This window comes from Lampris incognitus, chromosome 20 (genome assembly GCF_029633865.1).
Source record: "Lampris incognitus isolate fLamInc1 chromosome 20, fLamInc1.hap2, whole genome shotgun sequence".
Lineage (NCBI taxonomy): Eukaryota > Metazoa > Chordata > Actinopteri > Lampriformes > Lampridae > Lampris > Lampris incognitus.
Window position 1 is genome coordinate 14,074,340 of NC_079230.1, and position 10,510 is coordinate 14,084,849.

A 10,510-nucleotide genomic window follows, 5' to 3' on the forward strand; every position below is an offset into this window, starting at 1 on the left:
AGAGAGAGAGAGAGAGCGAGGAAAAGGCGTTTCCATCCACGACCCGGCGAGACAGTCGGCACGCAGAGGAGCAGTTTAGCGAAGCGGCGTCTTCAGCGCAGGATCTGGAAAACTGAGTTTAATCCATTTCTCATTTGCGTTTGACTTTGGATGTGGATGACACCAAACCCATCATCCCCGGTCGCGTTACTCCCGGCAGCCGCCGAGCTCTAGAAACTCACACCAAGACTTCAGCCAGCACACTTTTTGTTGTTGTGGGGTTTTTGTTTTTGTTTTTTTGTTTTTTGCAACACGACTGCCCTCCCTTTTTTTTGTTGATCAAATCTACTTTCAAAAATACTGTTTTTGAAGATACAGATACCACCCATACTCGACTCGGCGCATCTCTCTCCCTCTACAGCTGACTCGTTTTTCTGCACCCGGGGTAAGTAACATTCCTCTTTTGCGAACTCATGTCGTCTCGGCCGCTGGTCCCATGCTGTGTGTGTGTGTGTGTGTGTGTGTGTGTTACGGTGCATCTTGTTTCCTCGATGCGTCTGGTCCGTCATGTCTGCCACAGGTGATTTAGATGAGCGGTTTATCTAAGTCGACCGTGTTTGGGAGTCAGTCCAACCTCCATTCATAGACGCGGCCAAACATCCCCGCATACCGTTACACGACGGCTGCGCAGCGTCGCCCCGCTGCACTTTGTTTAGCTCCGTTTGGTTTTATGCGCCGCCGCGGTCGGTGCTCGTTAAGGGCTCGTTTGTTTTTGGTTGGGGAAGAGGCCGTTGCGACGAAGTGGAGGGATCGTGACATTCATGGTCCGGTCCACTTTTTCTTTTTTTTTCTTTTTTTTTTCTTTTAATAAGCTCGCAGCCTTGACCGGATTCGCCACAATGAGCTTGACGGCGGCGTTATTTCCTCCAGGGGGCAATCTCATCGATTTCGTCATTGATTTCAACGTTGGCTCGGCGGCGTGTACCACGTCTTTTCGTGGAGGCATTTTCTCCAATCCAGTCACCCCGACCAGCCCCAAGGGAAAGGGAAAAACCGCCGCGGTCGCAAGAAACGGGCTCGCCTTTCTCGAATGTTCCTCTTTCCTACTAACGAAGCACGACGTCAGGGGCAAACCGGCCACCTGTGACCGTGATTCGACGTTGTCACCAGAAGGGGCAAGTGCGTTTGAATGGACGAGGTGGTGGTGTGTGTGTGTGTGGGGGGGGGGGGTATGAGTACACCCACCACCGTTACAGTCAATGCGCATGAAGGGAGGTGAAGGGAGGGATAAATGAATGGAGAACTTTGTGCACTGAGATGTTTTAATGGTTTGAAAATCAATGACTGCAGGAAAATCCCAGCTTCTTTATATCTATATATAGCTCTCTCTCTCTCTCTCTCTCTCTCTCTCTCTATATATATATATATATATATATATATATATTAAGATAGATGTAGGGGAAAAACTTAAATGCATTTCAGTACAAGCTTATTTCATGCATCACACACTCATCAGCTGCCAATGTGATTAAATTATATATATATATATATATATATATATATATATTTATATATATATATTTATATATATATATATATGCTGTACACTTTATGGATATGCTGTACACCACATGCTGTAATGGTAAGTGCGTAGATGCGAGGGTGTAAGTACAGGATGTGGTATAATAAAATTGACTTGTCTCGGCTTGGGTAGAGTTATGGACCCTGGTCTCAGCCAGAACCAGAGTATTGTTTTGCACTTAGTAACGATTCTGCACCGTCGTACTTATTGTAGCTAAATGCACAAGTACGTTATCCCCATTTTCCACACTTGCGGCAATGCATTTTGAATTGGGCTTCATTCCAAACATTACACTCGCACTGACGTTACACAACCCCATTATAAAAGAGGAGATATTTGTCTTTGTAGCGTTCTGGTTGTGTTGTCGGGTATGCGACTCTAAGGGTAATGAAGTTGTTTTGCAGTACAAAGAAGGTGCACTGATTTGTTCTTGAATATTGTTCAGTGAAGCGTTAGCAGCAACATTGATGGATGCTTTGCCCCTCTATAATGTGGGTGTGTGGGTGAGTTTGCACACACACACACAGTAGGGTGTACACGTGCCTTTGACTCAGCTTTTCGGGAGCTGTTCCCCTCGCCGGCGTGATATCCATCGATCTCTCTGGTTAGCGAGAGACACAAAACTGGTCAGCGCAGCAGAAACCAGCTTCCCCTCACGGCTTCACTTCCCGTCTGTGTCTGTGGCCGGTGTCGGTTGTCAGTTGTCCCTACCGCTCGGGGAATGTTTGTGGTTGACTGTTTGCAGGCACTGAGTCAAACACAGTTTTCGGGAAGGGCCCCGTGTTAAACCAGTGGAATTTGATACCCGGAAAACAACTTCTGATACGTCTTTTCTGCTATGACACACGCCGAGTGCTTCAGTCAGGCTAGTGTCATGTAACAGACTCAGTAGCAAGTCTGCACACACAAACGCACAAGAAAACAGCAACAAAAATCCAACTTTTTAAGAGTCGGTCTACAGGATGGAATTGATTCGGTTCGTCTGAGCGCTTCGGACAGTTTCTGTCGCTGTTTCGTGCCCTGGTGACAAGGTGTCAAATGCAAAGGCCTCTCTTGGCAGTCCTGTCCTATCCCCGCATATCCTCTAGCCTCCTCTCCTGGTACAAAGAGGAAAGGGATATTTCCGTGTCAGTGCATCCCTGTCTTTTGTTTCCTATCTCTCTCTCTCTCTCTCTCTCCCCCTGCTGAGTTTTTATTCTTTTTTTTTCTCTTTTTTTTTCGGGAAGCTAAGTCTTACAAAGGGGTCAGAGTCATTATGTTCTGTTGCATCACCGGCGGTAATCTGTGGTACATCTGTTTGCTTACATAGTCGTCCACTGCCACACACATACTTTGCCCCCCCCCCCCATTTCTATTTTAGGTTTACAGATTATACTGCTTTTGAAAGGCCCCGCTATCCCAGGTGGGGAAAGCGAGCCCTGCCTCACGCCGCGCCGCGCTTCTGTGACGGCTGTCGCCTGCAGCAGCTGTGTCTTCAGTTACCCGAATTCTGTTCGCTTTGCAGAACACGATGAAGGTATCCAAAAGTTGTCTCCGCCACATACAACTTTGCACCAGGGGATAGTTAAGAAAGAGAGAGGCCTCCGGGTTGCATACTGGTCTATTCCGTTGCCTACCAGCATGCGGATCGCCGGTTCGAATCCCGGTGTTACCTCCAGCTTGGTCAGGCGTCCCTACAGACGCAATTGGCCGTGTCTGCGGGTGGGAAGCTGGATGTGGGTGTGTCTCCTGGTCGCTGCGCTAGCGCCTCCTCTGGTCGGTCGGGGCACCTGCTCAGGAGGGAGGGGGAACTGGGGAGGGGGATAGCGTGATCCTCTCACATGCTACGTCCCCCTGGTGAAACTCCTCACTGTCAGGTGAAAACAAGCAGCTGGCGACTCCGCATGTATCGGAGGAAGCATGTGGTAGTCTGCAGCCCCACCCCCTCCCCACCAGCTCTGCAGAGGGGGTGGAGCAATGACCGGGACGGCTTGGAAAAGTGGGGTAATTGGCCGGATATAACTGGGCAGAAAAAGGAGGGGTAAAAAAAAAGAGAGAAACTGATATAGATAGGTAGGTAGATACACAACAGACAGACAGTTGCATAGATAGCTAGATGGATGGATGGAAGGATAGATCAGTGATAAATATAATATTTATCATGAATATGATAAATAGATGATAAACTGACAGATTGATAGATTGAACAATTGATTGCCAAAATGGGAACACTTGGATGAACTAAAACCATGCCAAAGAAATCCTCAGATGGCCTCACTGTTTGCCGAAGAGAAGGAAATAAAGAATAAATGTGTAAAGGGGCCGTTTTCAAACCTTTCGAGGCCCATAATACTGGGAACGGGAGCGAAAGGGCCGAGGCCAGGAGTGGACCGGGCATCCGATCCGAGGCCAAAGTTACCTCCCCCACTGCCATCCAACATGTGGAGGGGGAAATGCTGTGTATTGTGTTGTACAGCGGACTGGACACCCTGCACCGTGCAGCCCAACAGGAAGTGACGTCTTAAAGGGGAAGTTGGCGCTTGTGTTCTCAGTCAGTCAGGTCAAAGGTTTTTCTCCCGACTCTTGGAGATGAGGTACTTTTTGTCGAGATTACCCCACATAGTGATCGCCGCCCCTGAAATCCACCCACGATAGCCAGCAGAACGCAAACTTGTCATTTTCATGATGTTAATTGTTTGTGCACCATATTTACATGTGTCACTATTTAGTGAAGAAACATCTGTATCGGTGGAGTACGTCGTACACGAAGCCTGCCAGGTTCTCGAACATTATATAATGCCCAGTGCAAAAGGCTAAGTTATAAATTCCCCATTGTTTGGCACGTGTGGGCATCGATCCATGACATTTCTGCATGGGTTTGCATGGCAGCTCAGTCATCCAGAGATGAGCCAGCCAGCCAGTGGCAGAGGAGGTTAAGCCTTTCTCTCTCAAGCCGAAGCCACACGGACACGGACCTCGGCTTAATCCTGGCAGCTACTGCTTACTTGGTTGGTGGGTTAGTTGCTACGCTACAGTGTCCTGCTACCACTTCATGTCTCGCTTCCTCTTTTGATGCTGTTTGTATGGTGTGTGTGTGTGTGTGTGTGTGTGTGTGTGTGTGTGTGTGTGTGTGTGTGTGTGTGTGTACCATTGACATAGATGGCCCATTGTACTTGCATCAATGCTGTACAATCAGTTAACCCTTTTCTCCTTGTGTGTGTGTGTGTGTGTGTCCATCTCTTTTGCCGATTTGCCGCACAATTTGACCCCGCACATGCATGCACACACAAGCCCACGTTTACGCCGTCTCTCTCGCTCTCATTTCCCCGTGTCCCGGTCCATCCCCCCCCCCTTTTTTTTTGACACACACACACACACACACACACACACACACACACACACACACACACACACCCACACACACACACACAGTGTCCGTCAGTCTCTTCCTGTTAGACCATGTGCATAGTCTACTCTTCCTCTCTGGTTCAGATGAGACGCTTCAGTGGATCTGACTGGATTTGATAAGAGTTGATTGGAGCAGAGAGGGAAGGAGCATCTGCATGGTTGTGTGTGTGTGTGTGTATACACACTTATGTTTCATAATCTTAATGCTAGAGATACGCTGTGAAAAAGCACTACATCAACTCTGTCCATCTGTCGGTCTCCCTCTCTCGTTCGTGTGTGTGTGTGTGTGTGTGTGTGTGTGTGTGGGCCTGGTGGCCTGTCCAGGGTGTATTCCCCGCCTGCCACCCAATGACTGCTGAGATAGGCTGCAGAATCCCCGCGACCCTGAGAGCAGGATAAGCGGTTTGGATGATGGATGGAGGATGGATGGATGGATGGATGGATGGATGAATGGATGGACGGATGCTCGCAGTTCTACTTTGGGATCGGCTTATGGCGTCCTCTCATGTGCTTCTGCATGTTAGTGTGTTGTCCCGATTGCCGCTGCCGGCTTGGAGCCACACCGCCAGCGTGAGTTTGCGCCGCCATCTTCCCCCACCAGTTCAGTTGTTATTCTTCACTGCGGGGTTTTGCAGCACAGCTCGCTGACTTCGGGGACACTTCTTGTTTACGCCGTATGAGAGATTGGGATTCATTCTGTGGCGCCTTAGAGAATCTGGCGGTGCCCATCGGGGGGTCCTGCTCTCGTCGTGCCCCTTCATCTGTTCTCTGCGTGATGGTGAAGCTCTGCGTGTGTGCGTGTGCGCGAAAAGTAGTAGTGCTGTAACGGTTGCTGTGATGAGCGACTCTGGTTTTGGAGGCTGTTCCGCGCTGCCGCGAATAGATTGGAGAAAGTGACCAGATGTTGCCCGCGGCTCATTAGAAGCCGTTTAAACCAGGCCAGCGGCCACGCTGTTAAACGTGACGGAGCCGCCCGTCAGTAGAGCGAGCCGCCGCGTCAAACCGCCCGTCAGTAGAGCAAGCCGCGTTAACGGGCCAGCGAGCCACGTGTCGGTTTCAGACACGCTCTCTCTGTGGCCAGAGCCTGTTCGTAGCGGCCGCTGCCAACCCATAATGTGTTGTCCGGGACCGCGGAGTCATCTCCGGGATGGGCGTCCATCTGTGTCTTGGAAAGAGGAAGTGTCCTCTGAAGCGGCGTCTCCCCACCTGCCTAAACGCCCTGGACTACTTCCTCTCCTGTGTGTGTGTGTGTGTTTGGCTATCCTTGTGTGGACCAAATGTCCTCATTAGGATAGAAAAACCTGAGAGCACCTACCTTGTGTGGACATTTCAGAGGTCCTCACAAGGATAAGGGTATATTTTAGGGTTAGGACTCGGTTTTAGGGTTACGGTTAGAATTAGGGTTAGGGTAAGGGTTAGGAAATGAATGTAGTCAATGAGGGGCCCTCATAAGGATAGTGAAACGAGTGTGTGTGTGTGTGTGTGTGTGTGTGTGTGTGTGTGTGTGTGTGTGTGTGTGTGTGTGTGTTGGCTAGGTGGCGTGGTATCGATTAAGCTGTATTGATTCAGCCTCAGGCATGGGGTCAACACCTCTGCCACAGAGATGTGAAATTTATAGAAAACATTTATGACAAGGAAAACACACACACACACACACACAGGTTGCAAACGTGATGCGGGCTGTCATGGCTGTTGTTTACGTAACCCTGCGGGGAGGGGATGTTTTCTACCGACCCAGAGCTTGAGGGATTTCTTCTTGCGTTAATGCATTGCACCGCTTCACAAGTGGCAGCCAGAGGCTTTTATGTAATGGCTCTTCTCGGAACGTGCGCAGAAACTCAATCTGGAAGGGGCCCTGGAGCGTATCTGGCCCTCCATGACTGTCCAAAATGTAGTGAAACATGCCCAATCCGCCACCTCCAAACAGTAAACAGTGCTACCCGTTGCACGTCTCGTGTATTGTCAGAGGGCTGAATCGGTCCAGTCGTCTGCATGTGTGCCTTGTGAATGATGTGGGTTGAAGAGGCGAAAGCATGTACATGGTGTGTCTCTTTCATAGAAATTGGAGATGCAACACGTGTTATTTGCTCCTCGTGGGTATGATAACAGACACCGGTGCCTAAGCAGAGGACAACTGCCACACACCCACCTTTAAGAACCTGTGTTAGGTGTGTGTGTGTGTGTGCTGTATTTGGTGATTAACATGGTCTGAGGTGATGCAGTAATGGTCTATTTGTTTACATGAACTCGTCATCCCCCAGTTACAGCGTCCATGTGCCTGTTTATTCACGGATCACTGCAGTTCAGGAATCAGGAACATTTATTTGTCATTTGAAATGCCAGCCCACAGCAGTGCAACACAAAGACAAAAACACATATCCAAACTACAAGAACACATATATCCAGTCTGTCCAAGAGAGCGGACGCCAGCCAGGATGACTGTTGGAACTGCCGGTCTGCATGGGCTAGCAGTTAGCTTAGCCTGCCCCGCTTCCGCGTCCTGTCATACCGCCCTCGGTTCTTCCTCTTCGGGCACAGCTCCAGGCAGGGCCGTGGTCCCTGGGCCCACAGGACAGATGCAGCAAACGAAGAAAACTTAGACACAGACGTGGACAAAGCCAATCCATGGTCGGTACTGGGTGACGCCGCCGCAAACGTGAGCTCACGCCGCCATCTTCCCGTTCTGCATTCTCACAGAGATGCTATTGCTGGGTCTTTTGTGAAAGGCACTATGCACACACGAAGGACTAGCTACCAGACAAGTCAATTTACCTTCAGTGTTTCTGGCGAGGCAGTGCTCAGGATGGGACGTATGGGAGGTATTTGCTAGAAGAATCCTTTTGAAATGCTGTTATGAAAGATCTCACACAGCACATGCAGTCAGGAGGACTATAATACAGTTTATCCTAGCAAATGGAGACATTAGATTGAGTTGTTTACTTACCGTTTTCCAACTGTACTAAAAACTCCCACAAAGTCTGGCCAGCTCGCTTTATGCTGTCCATCCATCCAAGCCGCTTATCCCAATTGGGGTCACGGAATGCCGGAGCCTATCCCAGCAGTCATTGGGCGGCAGGCGGGGAGACACCCTGGACAGGCCGCCAGTCCATCACAGGGCTGACACACACACATTCACACCTAGGGACAGTTTAGTACAGCCGATTCACCTGACCTACATGTCTTCGGACTGTCCAAAGTTGGACAGCCCCGGGGTTTCCAACTCAGGACCTTCTTGCTGTGAGGCGACCGCGCTACCTGCGCCGCCGTGCCGCACTGGTTCATGCTGTGTTGGTTACAGTGTAACAGGGCTAATGACTGAGACTTGGTCTTGTTTCCTGGCTTTATTCTCACGCATGTGTAACAGCTTAGAGCAAACTCCCGAAAAATGGTGAAAAGGCAAACAGAACTACTCTTTTAATTGCTCACTGGGTATTGAGAAAAGGGCACGGGGGTTTCAAAACCAGCCAACGTAAAAAATATACCCCACTTCAAGCAAGCGAGGAAGAAAACTGCCCCGACGTTTTTGATGTCTTGGGGTAAACCGGTGTTTTGCAGGCGGGAGCACCCTTTATCTGTGAGTTATTGCCTCCGCAAGGTGTAGCGGGGGAACGGGGCATAGCTGCCGTCTGTCGCTATGAGCCTTCATGAAGAGCCATACGAGGCGTGAAATGGAGAGACAGTCGGGGCCGGCAAGGAAAGTATGCCAGATGATGGAGCGAGTGTCATTTCCTCCAAATTACAGCCAGTCTTCCGTCATGCTACCGCCGCGCTGAATCCACTGCACACACGGCGGACTAGGGAGAATGAGAGAGAAAGAGAGAGAATGAGAGAGAAAGAGAGAGAATGAGAGAGAGAGGAAATATGTAGGATAAGGAGAAATCTTGAGTCATACTGAGCTTGGCATTGAGAGCGAATAATTTATTTAATCTCTAATGGATTTTTCAAGGCAGGAGCTCAGACCTTTTTATATACAGCACAGACGCAAAGTGTGTGTGTGTGTGTGTGTGTGCGCGCGCGTGTGCGTGTGTGTGTGTGTGTGTGTGTGTGTGTGTGTGAGTGAGACACGAGCCACTGGCTCCAGTATAGACAGCTGTACCCCACAGTGTCAACCACTTGACATCATATCTGACACCATGTCCCTGTCAGTGAGAAGGGGATTCTGCTATTAACGATTGCTTCCTCTCCTTGTGTGTGTGTGTGTGTGTGTGTGTGTGTTTGTGTGTGTGTCCTCTGCCTCCTTTCAAACGATGACTTGTGACTGACGATGACTCAGACTGCCCCACCCCCACTCCAACCCCCTTCTCCCCCGGGGACATCTTCCCTCTCTTTTTCCTTCTCCTTTCTCTCCGACGGAGAGAAAGACGATCTTCTGAGCGCCACGTTAGAGCTGCAGGCTGCCCACGTGGTCACGGGGACCGTCCCATCGCTTTAAAAAGTTAGCAGGTTCGATCCCCACAGCGGCGGGATGTCCTGTTGGCGTGTCCTTGAAAGAACACTGACCACGTGCGCCCCCCCCCCCCTCCCTCCACTGACGTTCTGCTGATGCCCTTCATCCAAAGTGACTAAAAGTACAGCCACACGCTTGGCTCGAGGTCGGGGAGTGTCGACGTAGCTGCGCTGGCGCACGTGTGAAATGTGAAGTGCGGTGATCCTGATTGGTCGGCTGAGAGTTTCTCTGACCAAACATATCACAGCATGAGCCCAGACCCGGCTGTGAAACGAATTTCAACTCTAATCTAAACACAGATACAGTCTTCACATTGAGTCTCTGTACTGTACAAATACTTCAGATGAGAGGTGTCCGGGTAGCGTAGCGGTCTAATCCGTTGCCTGCCAACACGGGGATCGCCGGTTCGAATCCCCGTGTTGCCCTCCGGCTTGGTCGGGTGTCCCTACAGACACAGTCCCTACAGACACAACTGGCTGTGTCTGCGGGTGGGAAGCCGGATGTAGGTATGTGTCCTGGTCGCTGTGCTAGCGCCTCCTCTGGTCGGTCGGGGAACCTGTTTGTGGTGAGGGAGGGGGGGAATAGCGTGATTCTCCCACACGCTACGTCCCCCTGGTGAAACTCCTCACTGTCAGGTGAAAAGAAGCGGCTGGCGACTCCACATGTATCGGAGGAGGCATGTGGCAGTCTGCAGCCCTCCCCGGATCGGCAGAGGGGGTGGAGCAGCGACCGGGGCGGCTTGGAAGAGAGGGGTAATTGGCAAAGTACAATTGGGGAGAAAAGGAGGGGGGGGCCCTCACTGTTCCAACATTGATGCATACCATTTAGAAAAAAAAATATTTAAATAGCACAAATTTATATGGGCACCCCCCCCCCTGGGCACCCCCCCCCCAAAAATTTAAAAATCCTGCAGCTGGCAGTAATGCTGACAGGACTATGTCCCTGTCTGTCTGTCTGTCTGTCTGTCTGTCTGTCTGTCTTGTTGGATGAGGAGGTTAATGGGTGTCAGGCAGACGGCAGCCATTTCAGGAAACTCAAAGATGAAGACAAACCTGTTGGTCCATAACACGATCAGGAAATGCAACCCCCCACCCCCACCCCACATCCTTGCCCCC

The 10,510-nt window shown here is 50.4% G+C and overlaps 1 protein-coding gene across 2 annotated transcripts in view; it reads left to right on the forward strand.

The window, feature by feature from the left end:
- LOC130131019 (astrocytic phosphoprotein PEA-15) overlaps positions 1-10,510 on the forward strand; it is a 71,241-nt gene continuing 60,731 nt past the window's right edge. For both annotated transcript variants that reach the window (XM_056300879.1, XM_056300880.1), the window contains exon 1: positions 1-424. The gene's annotated coding sequence lies outside the window, so the exon portion shown is untranslated. The remainder of the gene's footprint in view (positions 425-10,510) is intronic.